The sequence below is a fragment of the Bactrocera tryoni genome, unplaced genomic scaffold (assembly GCF_016617805.1).
Source record: "Bactrocera tryoni isolate S06 unplaced genomic scaffold, CSIRO_BtryS06_freeze2 scaffold_11, whole genome shotgun sequence".
In the NCBI taxonomy this organism is placed as follows: domain Eukaryota; kingdom Metazoa; phylum Arthropoda; class Insecta; order Diptera; family Tephritidae; genus Bactrocera; species Bactrocera tryoni.
Genome location: NW_024395824.1, coordinates 9,748,163 through 9,761,755, shown reverse-complemented (window position 1 = coordinate 9,761,755; position 13,593 = coordinate 9,748,163). Strand labels below are relative to the sequence as shown.

The following is a 13,593-nucleotide window of genomic DNA, read 5'->3' as shown; positions in this document are numbered from 1 at the left end:
GGCGACTTCGGAAAAGGTTGCGAGGGGGAATAGCGTTGAACGATTAACGCAACTCGGAAGGAAAAGAGCAACAGAGAAAGATAGAGTGCGAGAGAGAGAGAATGAGAGTAAAGCAGAGAACTTAAAGCATAGAGAAGGTGCAGGTTCGACAGCGAACATTTGTTAGATTTGTAGTAAGGAATTCACCTCACTACCACAGAATTCACGCTGTGAAATGTTAACATTTTTAACAGTTCTCCCCATACTCAAACAGAGAACATGAAGAGAAATAAATATATGTATGTATTTTCGGTATATGATGATGTGGCATGTATGCCCAAGCAGAGAACATGGAGAGACATACTTGTAAATATATGTATGTATGCCTGCCCATGATTACACTCCCAACGAATGTAAAGAATTTCGTTTTGCTTGTTTAACTTTTTGCTTTCAACCAGGGAATCGCTTGTATGTGCAATGTATGCATATACATATGTATGTATGTATGTATGTGTAGCGATTAGCATCTCTCCAAATTGTAATAGATTCACTTATTAATTATTTCTAATATTGTAACTACTTAACTACTTTCATCTGGTAACACTGTATTCAGCAAACTAAAATATTTAATCCCGTTACAATATTGATCACCTCATATTAGCTTCTCTAATTCGTCCTATTCCTTTTGATCATCGGACGAGGCCACACGTGTTCTATCGCACGCAACATAAAATATTTATATTCATATTCAAAGTATATTTAGAAGTCGGATTTACTTGTAAGTAAATAAATATAATAAAATTAAGTAGCTGGTTAAATAGTGTTTTACTTATTAACAACTTAACCACCACATTGGTGACCCCGACGACTGAAATTCATGCAATATACCGACGTTAAAATCACATTGGCGACGCTCACAACATACCCGACGTCTTACGCCCGTGGTACAAGCTAAAAATCAACGTGATTTATGGATAACACGTTATTCCGATGTGCGTATCACAACCTCTACATAGGTGAGCCACAATCGTCAAAGTAAATCTCGATAAAGGAGTTGCACGCGCAAACTCAACCATACTACGCCACGCGGCTTAAGCGATAGAATACTAAACCTGTCACATCACTCCATTACCAACTCGGTACAAAGATGACCAACTTAAAGCAGTCACCATCGGAAGACAATTCCGAAGACAGGAAACCTCCACAACCAACATCCAACGTCATACGACCTATACAGTTTAATCCTGACAAGCCATCGCTTTGGATCGCCCAAATCGAAGCACAGTTTAGGATTCTGGGAGTGGTAAGAGATGTTGACAAATTTTATCACGCGGTTTCCATCCTCGACACGCGACATGCGGCAGAAGTGGAAGACATCATTGTTGATCCTCCAACATCAGCACCTTTCACTGCTCTCAAAATGGCACTAGTTAGCCGTTTTTCTAAATCGAAAGAAGCGAAGCTACAACAACTTCTCGAAGGTGAGGAGATTGGCGATCGTACACCATCACAACTCCTGCGCCATCTTAAAGCACTGGTTCCAGGCGTCGACGAAGATGTACTTAAAGCTAAATGGTTGTCCGCTTTACCGAAGGACACTCGCGCCATGTTAGCATTGCAAACAAACGCAACGCTGGAAAATTTCGGAGCTAGTGCAGACAGACTCCACGAAATCATACAAGGTATGCACGTTTCATCAGTATCCAAAAATACCAACAAAACTAAGGGTGCAGACTTCGCACAACAAATATCAGACTTAACCAAACATTAGCGGCACTATCAGCCGTTATTAACAAACGGGAATTCAGATCAAATACACCACAGCATAACAAGCCGAGGTCACGTAATCAGTCCCAACAACGTAGGCTGAGCTCTAACGGGTTTTGTTACTACCACTCGAAATACGGTAAAAACGCTATTCGGTGCAAACCAGGTTGCACATTTTCGGGAAACGCTGTAGAGAATCTCTAATGACGGGTAGTGATTCTCTGCAAAATTCTCACCGTCTATACATTAGAGATCGAACCTCTGGTACCCAATATTTGGTAGACACAGGTTCCGATTTATCGGTTTTCCCAAAAGAATGGTCGAAAAATGCCACACCAACAATTGGTCATACGCTACAAGCAGCAAACGGATCCATCATCCAAACATACGGAAAACGGTTATTGTCTATTAATCTAGGTCTTCGCCGTGATTTTTTGTGGCAATTTATCATCGCCGACGCTACGAAACCAATCATCGGGGCTGACTTCTTATTAGTCGACCTCAAACGAAGATGTCTACTCGACGGACGTACTGGATTAACATCACCCGCTTTAATTGCTCCAATAACGAATACAATTTCCATCCGATCAATTAAAGAAGATACAATATACAACAAACTGCTACGAAATTTTCCGCAGATTACGAATCCAGACGGCGTAACAAGAGGGAAGAAACACAACACTTTTCACCACATACGTACTTCAAACGGACCACCAGTGACCAGCAAAGCACGTCGCTTACCACCGGATAAACTGAAAGCTGCCCGTCATGAGTTTGATAATACGATCAAACTGGGAATCGCTCGACCTTCGAACAGTCCATGGTCATCGCCACTGCACCTAACAGCGAAAAGCACTGGAGAATGGCGACCATGTGGCGACTACCGCAGTCTAAATGCTCGCACAATTCCAGACAAATATCCCGTACGCTGCCTTGAAGACTTTACCGCAACATTACATGGTAAAAACATTTTTTCAACTATAGATTTGGTTCGTGCATTTAACCAAATCCCGGTCGCACCAGAAGACATTTCTAAAACGGCCATTATAACGCCTTTTGGACTATTTGAGTTCCCTTATATGACCTTTGGTCTAAGAAACGCAGCTCAAACGTTTCAAAGGTTCATCGATGAAGTAACACGTGATCTTCCATTCTTATTCGTATATATCGACGATATCTTGGTTGCTTCAGCCAACGAGTGTGAACATTTGCAACATCTTGAAATATTATTTAAACGCCTTCAAGATTATGGATTAGTCATTAATCCCACAAAATCTAATTTTGGTCTAACCGAGGTAAAATTCTTGGGCCACACCGTCAACAAAAATGGTAAAGCACCATTAAAAAATAAGGTTAACGCTATCCTAAGTATTGAATTCCCTACTACTATCAAAAGCTTAAGAAGATTTCGTGGTACAATAAATTTTTACTGGAAATTCATCAAGCAAGCGGCCGAAATCCTCGCTCCTCTCAACTCATTGCTGGAAGGACCAAACGTCAAAAATTCGCAAAGAACAGAATGCACCAAAGAACTTCAGTTATCGTTCAACAAGGCAAAACAAGCACTTGCACAAACAACATCGTTGGTACATCTAAATACAAACACTCAATGGGCAATTTTTACAGACGCTTCCGAACATGGTATAGGCGCCGTTCTACAGCAACATGTCAATAAAACTTGGCAACCATTAGCATTTTTCAGTAAAAAGCTTCCACCGTCAATACAGAAATTATCTACATATGATCGTGAACTACATGCAATATTCGAAGCCGTAAAATTTTTTCGACACATCTTCGAAGGACGTCACGTGATCGTCTTCACAGACCATAAGCCGCTACAGCATGCTTTCCACCAACGCACAGAAAGAGCCTCCCCTTGGCAGTTCCGTCGTTTGGATTTCATTGGTCAATTTACTTCGGATATCAGACACATTTCAGGACACCAGAACATCGTTGCAGATACGCTCTCCCGCGTCAACGCGATTTCTGAATCCGTCACTTCAAAAAGTTTAGCAACAGCACAGCAAAATGATACAGAATTGCAGCAATTACTCAGCAATCCGTCAACATCACTATCACTGCAGAAAATACAGGCAAATGCCACCGAACCAGCTCTGTACTGTGATATAACTACTGGATCTATACGACCATACGTTCCAGTTTCACTCAGAAAACGTATATTTGATTCTTTACATTCCTTGGCACATCCCGGAATAAAGGCATCACAAAAGCTAGTGAATAAACGATTTGTGTGGCCGTCAATAAACAAAGACTGTCGCACATGGGCAAAAGCTTGCATCGATTGTCAACGTAACAAAATTCAACGACACGTATCATCACCTATCGGCACTTTTCAAGCACCTTCACAACGATTCCAACACATACACATAGACTTGGTTTCTTTACCAACTTCTAAAGGTTTTAATCAATGTTTAACAGTAATTGATCGTTTTACGCGTTTTCCAGAAGCAATTCCTTTAGAAAACGGTACAGCAGACACGGTAGCACGAGCACTACTTGCCCACTGGATCGCTCGGTATGGTGTACCAAAAAGAATAACATCCGATCAAGGACGACAATTTGAGTCAAAACTGTTTAACTCACTGTCGCAGATCCTTGGCATCAAACATCTGAGGACTTCTCCATATCATCCGCAATCAAATGGCTTAGTCGAACGTTTTCATCGCCAACTCAAATCTGCACTCCTTTGCCATCGAGAAACTTGGTTAGACGCTTTACCGGTTGTACTACTTGGCCTTCGAACAGCATGGAAAGAAGACATGGGCACAACGCCAGCTGAACTCGTTTATGGAGAACCAATACGTTTGCCTGGAGAATTCATTGCTCCTTCAAACAATCAAACAACCACTGCCGAACTATCGGGTGATTTTTTTGAGGTTAGGATTTTCATGCATTAGTATTTGACAGATCACGTGGGATTTCAGACATGGTGTCAAAGAGAAAGATGCTCAGTATGCTTTGACATTTCATCATGAATAGACTTACTAACGAGCAACGCTTGCAAATCATTGAATTTTATTACCAAAATCAGTGTTCGGTTCGAAATGTGTTTCGCGCTTTACGTCCGATTTATGGTCTACATAATCGACCAAGTGAGCAAACAATTAATGCGATTGTGACCAAGTTTACTTTATTGGACATTAAACCAACCACACGAATGCGTACAGTGCGTACAGAAGAGAATATTGCGTCTGTTTCTGAGAGTGTGGCTGAAGACCGTGAAATGTCGATTCGTCGCCGTTCGCAGCAATTGGGTTTGTGTTATTCGACCACATGGAAGATTTTACGCAAAGATCTTGGTGTAAAACCGTATAAAATACCAATCGTTCTGCCACAACGTCGAATTTTCAGTGAATGGGCCCTAGAAAAGTTGGCAGAAAATCCGCTTTTTTATCGACAAATTTTGTTCAGCGATGAGGCTCATTTCTGGTTGAATAGCTACGTAAATAAACAAAATTGCCGCATTTGGGGTGAAAAGAGCAACCAGAAGCCGTTCAAGAACTGCCCATGCATCCCGAAAAATGCACTGTTTGGTGTGGTTTGTACGCTGGTGGAATCATTGGACCGTATTTTTCAAAGATGCTGTTGGACGCAACGTTACGGTGAATGGCGATCGCTATCGTTCGATGCTAACAAACTTTTGTTGCCAAAAATGGAAGAACTGAACTTGGTTGACATGTGGTTTCAACAAGATGGCGCTACATGCCACACAGCTCGCGATTCTATGGCCATTTTGAGGAAAACTTCGGAGAACAATTCATCTCAAGAAATGGACCCGTAAGTTGGCCACCAAGATCATGCGATTTAACGCCTTTAGACTATTTTTTGTGGGGCTACGTCAAGTCTAAAGTCTACAGAAATAAACCAGCAACTATTCCAGCTTTGGAAGACAACATTTCCGAAGAAATTCGGGCTATTCCGGCCGAAATGCTCGAAAAAGTTGCCCAAAATTGGACTTTCCGAATGGACCACCTAAGACGCAGCCGCGGTCAACATTTAAATGAAATTATCTTCAAAAAGTAAATGTCATGAACCAATCTAACGTTTCAAATAAAGAACCGATGATATTTTGCAAATTTTATGCGTTGTTTTTAAAAAAAAGTTATCAAGCTCTTAAAAAATCACCCGATATTACAGAATTTAAAACAACATTTCAAAAATCTAGCACCAGTAGAAACGTCAAGACACGGAAAGAGATCAATTTTTTATTTTAAAGACCTAAGCACCTGTTCTCATGTTTTGGTACGAAATGACCACATAGAAATTTCTTTCTCATCGCCCTACGAAGGACCGTTCAAAGTTATTGCTCGCCACGACAAATATTTCGCCATAGACTACCGAGGCAACCCAACCTCTATTTCAGTGGATAGACTTAAACCAGTATACGTAGCCGATAGCGACGTAAACGAACTAGAATTCTTCACATCAGCCGAAAAAACTCATCATACTTCTTTTGGAGTTAGGTTTAGTAATAAGAACGCCTATATTCCAAATTAATGTATAAAAATTAAAATCCTTTTTAAAAAAACTTTAATTTTTTTAAGAAGGGGAGTATTGTAGCGATTAGCATCTCTCCAAATTGTAATAGATTCACTTAATAATTATTTCTAATATTGTAACTACTTAACTACTTTCATCTGGTAACACTGTATTCAGCAAACTAAAATATTTAATCCCGTTACAATATTGATCACCTCATATTAGCTTCTCTAATTCGTCCTATTCCTTTTGATCATCGGACGAGGCCACACGTGTTCTATCGCACGCAACATAAAATATTTATATTCATATTCAAAGTATATTTGTAAGTCGGATTTACTTGTAAGTAAATAAATATAATAAAATTAAGTAGCTGGTTAAATAGTGTTTTACTTATTAACACCTTAACCACCACATATGTATGATTTTGCGTTTTGCCCTCAGCAATTCAATATTGACATGTAAACATAATTATGATATGAGTATAATTTTGTATGAACGCATGCATAGCAATATTTATAGTCAATTTGGACTTGCATATTTAATCATTTTATTTGATTTTTACATAATATACTATACTAATAAATATTTTTGTATTATATTTCTTACTAATAGAAATTATATTTATCGCAACAATAAATACCTATGTACATATGTACATCTTCTATCATATTAATCTTATGTCTCTGCGCATACTCATATAAATGTATGTATACGCATGTGCGCAATCAAAAATTCAAATCATGATTTTATCACTTATCAATACGAGTATATTACATGCGAGAGTTAATTTTTACATTAAGTAAAAATGAGTCTAAAGAATATATTTTTGAGCCGCACCGAAATGTGTATTCTTTATTTATACTCTGTTTCCTGAAACAAAAAGTTGTTTTAATGTTTGTTACTATCATAAGGAATACGTTCCTCAACTCGCGCGCATTGATCTGCATGTTCATACATTCATATATATTTATATGTACATATAATTGTATACATTCCTGAACAAATAATGCACAAGCATACAAACATACATATGGGTACTCATGTGAATATGTCACCAAAAAAAAATTGAAACATTGTTCTACAAAAACAACAATTGTCTCAAATATCAGAAGCATCACAAGTCAATATGGCAGCCAAATTGGCGAAGCCCAAATGTGGTAAATTTTACAACAAAAATAATTTCATTCATAAACGCAGGCGCAAATTCCACAAGCGACCTCGCTTCATTCATAAAAACACATCTCCCCGAGCATGCCTTTGCCAACAAGCGTATTTTCGCGACGATGGCAAAAGCTAAAAATCATAAATTGAACAACTTTCTGGTGTTTGTTCTAAGAAAGATTCAATGTCAATTCTAAAATATTATTTTAAGTTCTCTGCTTAAAGCATAGAGAAAGTGCAAATTGAATTCTGTATGATGTTGTATGTGAATTTAAGAAAGTGTTGGTCACTCCCCCATATTTTTATCCTTTCCTTCTCGCTAGTTTTCTTTCATTCAAAATGATATGCATTTCTTGGAAATTCACTACTACTACTTCTTCCGCGCGTAGGGACTCCACGCAACAGTTTTTATTATTTATAAAATGTTTCGATTTTAACATTATTGAGATATAAACTATTCTAACTTGTATTTCACATTAAAATTCATTTCGGCACAGGCAATTGTTTTTTTTAATTATATCGCTTATCCTAAGTAGATCTGATTTATCTAAAAAAACTTGAGCTTTTATATGACACTTCATTTCATACATAAAATAAATCTGTTAATTTAAATCATTGGCTTTTGAATATTTTTTAATGTTTTCTAAAAGTTTTTTACGTATTTAGTCTTCTCAAGTGTTTCTCATATACCAGGTAACATAGTATGTATATATTTTTTTACGTGTTTTTATTAATTTCTATTTATATTTTTTGCTCTTTTTTAGAATATTAAGTATTTTGTATTGTTGCATTTCAGTTTATGTGCTTTGTTACTGCATGAAGTTCAAATAACCAACTTACATATATCGCGCAAAAAAATGCGAGAAGGTTGAGCATTTAACCATCGCACATGGGAGCATTTGGTCTCAAAAACCGGACAAAATTATTTAAAGTGATTTTATGAATGAAAATGAATAAAAATTCATAATCGAATATAGTAATGTAATATATTAAAATAAAATAAGTAAGGAAGGCCTAATTTCGGGTGCAACCGAACATTTAATATTGAAAATATTTGAGTAGGAGGTAGTGCCGACCATATTTTATTTATTACATACACATACTCAAAAATGGTAACTCGGTTTCATTTAGGTACCTTACATACAATCACCAATCATATGGAGCGAGGTCAAGTGGATGTCCGAAAATCTTGGTAATAGTCATATGAGGGGTCTAGTTTCAAGTTTTCGCGCAATTGTATCTCTTTTAGGCGCAAAGGAACACTGGTATGAATAAAACGTGTTCTGCAATTTTCATTGAGTTGGCCGAAATATTGGCGGATATATCCAGCATAAAGTCACGCATAAGTTCTAAAATCTTTGTATTAGGTATATGGGGACACAGGAAAGTATTGACGCGATTCAAAACATTTTTGACAGAATGAAATACTATTGCCAGAAAGGGATTCTGTGCAAATTGGAATTTCATATTTCACACATTGAACGATATTTTCGGTCAACTATTGGTATTGGGTCCACATGTTCGGTACCTAGGGGCTTGAACAGTTTTGGTTGGATTCGAGCAATTATTGGTCAATAGGTGGCTTACTTCAGGGAAATTATTACCTTGAAATTTTATTCCGTTATATTAATTAATTCTTTATTTGTATACTGGAAAGTGAAAGAATCAAATGAAATTTTAAATTGTGTTATATGAGAAGTAGGCGTGGTTGTAGTCCGATTTCGCTCATTTTCACAGAGTAGTGTATGTATGTTCCAAATTTTGTCGAAATCGGTCAGTCCGGTCCCGGGATTTCACCAAAAAGTGGCCGGTGCCACGCCCATTGTCCTATTTTCACACCGGCTCGGATAGAGCCCCCTTATGCCATCTACATATATACCACCCGTATATAATAATTTAGCAGGATTTCAGTATTTCATTAAAAAAAATAAATAAAGCAGCATTCATTTTATGCAAGTGACCTATGTATCTAATTCAACGCCCTTTTCTTAAAGGGGGGGAAAGACGGGGAAAATGTTTAAGATTATATGTTAAGTAGAAGCCCTGTAGTTTACTAAGAAACATAATTCAAAGCTCGGCCTCGGCCGATACTATAACAAAAACACTAATTTCTAAAAAATTAAAAAAAAATTAGTTTTTTTAATGATTCATAATTCAAAGCTCGGCCTCGGCCGACACTATAACAAAAACACTAATTTCTAAAAAATTAAAAAAAAAATTAGTTTTTTTAATGATTCATTGTTTTCCCGCAAAAAACAAAATAATAGATTAACTAAATTAATCTTTATATCTCCAATATTAAATGCATACCATGTTGTCCAGAATCCGTAAAAAATATTTTCCAGAATTCACTTCACGCAACACAAAAAACCACTTGCAATTTCGAGAAAAATAGAGAGTTTCGCGAATAAGCACATGCGTTCTGAACGAAATCTAGGTTCCGACTACTTAAGTGGCAATATAGCGGGCTGAAGGTCATTCAGTTAATCGGTTCATTGTAGAACGGTTACTTAGGTACTAAAAAAATCAATTTTGAGTAGCATCGCTGAAGTTTGTAATTTTCATTTTTGTCCGGTTTTTGAAGGAAAATGCTCCTATGTTCGTCGACTGGTTTTCTTCTGCCTGTGATTAAACAGGTGGATGAAGCGCGTATAATTGACAAAAAGTGTTTTCTATTTAAGCAAGAGAGTTGTCGATTTACCACTTAGTTTGACATCGTCCACTAAAAGTAATTCAATTGAATTATTATACACCTACAGCTTTTTTTAATCGTAACCATCCTGAAATTTTAAGTGACGTTACTGATAAAGTATAAGTGGCAAATATATAAATTTAGAAAAAATATATTCAAAAGAATAATTACAATATTCTTTGAGTACACGATTTAATATAATAACAATAAAAATACAAGTAATTAATAGTTCATGGAAATAATATTAGCCGTGTTTTATTTGACCATCATAAGCTAATATCTAAAACATGAACAAATAAAAAGCATTTAGCTTATTTCATATTTTCGCTTAAAAACTAAGTGTGTTGGCAATGCGGGCGGGAACAGACAGCTGATATTCAATCTGTTTCAAAATGTCTGATGTGGAGAAAAGCTTAGTTTGAATTCTTCAATTTGTAAACAGGATATTAAATTACTATATAAATATATTTATTTTGTTCATTTGATGATATTAATACAAACAAAATATAACGAATGTTCATATTTGTATTAATTTTAACTTAAACAAAATTTTGTAATTTTGGTTTGTTTACATTTTCATCTGTCAAAATGAACTTTATCTTTATTGCCAACTACTTTTTTTTGGAAAAATCATAGCTATTGTGAATGAAAAAAAAAGACGAACTGGCAATGCCTCTAATTCAATATACAAGCTATGATAGCTTATGACAAGCCAACATAATTATGTTGGCTAAGTCTTCCATACAAAATAAACGAATAGCTTAATTCGCTGGTCAAATAAAACACGCCTATTAAAAACAAGACAAATACGTTAATTTCGGCAGCAGCGAGGCTATACTACTGTGATCAAATTGAAAGGTGAATTTTTAATTTATGCTTCACGTGTTTTTTGAATCGGTCAATTCTTTTTCTGTTAGTTAGTAGTACTAGTTAGTAGTACATCTATGCTAAATTTTACGTCAAAATATTCATTAATATTTGAGATACGCGTCGTTTTGTGAAGCTGTAAATGTCAATTCTTCGATGTTAATGTGTCTGAATTTATTAAAAAAAGAAGTGCGATAATGCACCATCTTATATTGCATTGGTTATTCGTGATCAATTCGCCCCTTTTTCAACTCATACCGCAACCACCGCATTCACCTGATTTACCTTCGTGCAACTTTTGGCAATTTAGCAAATTCACATGACCACTCCGAGTACACCGTTTTGACTCAATTGAGGATATACAGGCATGTTCTGGAAATCGCACGATTTAAATTCGGCACCGAATTTGCAAATTATCCCAGATTCCGTGTAAGTATATATAAAACAAAGTTTGGAACATAAGAGATGCATTTTGTCGCAATAAAGTTTTGTTGCCCATTACAGGATAAGTAAAGAAGTGTTTAAAGGAATTGTTCGCGATGTCCAACCACTAATAAATCCGTCATCTATTATGGTGAAAATAAAGCTTGCTACTACTTTGAGGTACCTTGCAGAGGAAGGATTTCAGCGCTCGGTAAGAAAAGACACCGACGTATCCCTTGCAAGAAGTACCGTGTGCAAAGTCTTACATGAGAAAGAAAAAGCACTCTGTCCAAAATGAATTCAACTGTAAATGAGCGAAGAAGAAATTAAAATGTCGAAAGCACATTTTTTCAACAATTTTAGAATTCTCGGAATAATCGGTTGTGTAAACGGGACACACATAAAAATTATGAAGCCCCACCAAAATGAGCATTTGTATTGTAACAGAAAGGGTTATTTCAGCGTTAATACGATGAATGTGAGTTCAAATATAAAATTTGTTGGTGATATTAATTCAATTCTTTTACAGATTTGCGATTACAGAATGCGTATAACGGCTGTGGAAGCATGCCACCCTGGCTCCAGTCATGACGCTTTCATATTTTCTTTAAGTGGTGCCAAACAATATCTTTCATCCAAGTATGTGGGAGAAAACCATAGATCTTGGCTACTAGGAGATTCAGGATATGGCTTGGAACCATATTTACTTACCCCTTATAGTGATGCAAACGCTGGGTCACCACAGCACAAATTCAATTTACAACACTCCAAGGCAAGAAATATCGCTGAGAGAGTAATCGGAGTCCTCAAGAGCCGCTTTAAATAACTTCAAACAACTTTGCCATATATCCCAGAGAATGTTGTAAAAATTATAAATGTATGCAGTGCTTTGCACAACATTTGTTGCCATTATAACCTGAATGCCTTTGCTTTAGATGTAGTCGACGATTTTCTGGGCGAAGAAGTTGCTGATTATAGCAGCCATCTACAAACTGCCGCTGTATCCATTCGAGATTTTGACTATGGGATCATTTAATAATATTATTATTTAGTAAAATTAATTATTCGATATTTTTAGTATTTGGTTTGAAATAAATATCCCTTTGGACTCGAATTTCTTCGATTTCTAGCATCTTCTGCTTAATTACATTTTTATTGATCAAGCTTTCCTGCTTATCCAGATAATACTTGCGACGATCTTGGTTTTGTTCGGCAATGAGCTCGTTTTGTAGCGCCACTAATTTGGTCAATTTATCCATATTTGCAAAAAGAAACTGCAAGGTATCAGATATCTTTTCAACTGCACCTGCTTCTGTTGCCGTGTGCTTTTTGAGGCAATCTTGCACAGTGTCTTCATGTCGTCGTTTTAGTGGTGTGGACTTTGGTCCGCCGCTAGCAATTTCATCAGTACATGAAAGAATGGCATCCAACGAATCGCTGGCGACATCAACAGAATTAACGTTAATCCCAAATGAAGAGCTAATTGCGATGCCTTCCACGGCCGTATATATTCCACAAATTTGAGCTACTTCTTCCTCACTGGGGGTTAGCGAAAATTTGTTGAATTGCCCTCTTCCAGTAGCTCTGCTTTCGCATTTGTTGTGCGCGATTTTCTTCCGGATGCAGCCTTTCCAATCGGACCATACCTATTAAAAAAATTTTAATGCAGTTCACATATACTACCGCGTGATATTTTTCTCACTTTTTTCCAGCCGTTAACATCTGTTCGCTGTGGACCTTCGCTAGTTAGCATTTTAGCAACGTCTGCCCACAAAGCCTCCACAGCAACGCGATTCCCTTTAACGAAATTTTTCGCCAAGTCTGGATTTTTGCCCGTAAAATTTGAAAAAACGTTTTCTTGACTTTGGCTTTTATGTTTTCCGCTAAAATAAGAAAAGGAAAGTATTAATTTTTGTGAAGAAATCCAAATAACTGGCGCAAATACTGACATTTTAAGTTTTAAAAGCAAATTCAATTATTTCGCGCACTTCTTTTTGGCCGATATCAAAACGTCAAACAATTTGCGAAATCGATTTCTAGAACATGCCATATCGCACCGATTTCATGTTCGAAAAATGTATATTCGAAATCGCAAAGTGGTATTCAGAACACTGTCTCACGATTTCATTATCATTTTCATGCGAAAACGATTTCTGGAACATGCCTGATAAAAGCTAAATCGAAGAAAGCTCTGATAGCCT

The 13,593-nt window shown here is 36.7% G+C and overlaps 1 long non-coding RNA gene across 1 annotated transcript; it reads left to right on the top strand.

The window, feature by feature from the left end:
* The first annotated feature begins 11,299 nt into the window (after nucleotides 1-11,299).
* Nucleotides 11,300-12,413, top strand: LOC120779711. The gene is made up of 3 exons (XR_005705730.1): nucleotides 11,300-11,398; nucleotides 11,456-11,870; nucleotides 11,922-12,413. It is a non-coding gene; the product is annotated as an uncharacterized LOC120779711 (long non-coding RNA).
* The last annotated feature ends 1,180 nt before the right edge of the window (nucleotides 12,414-13,593 follow it).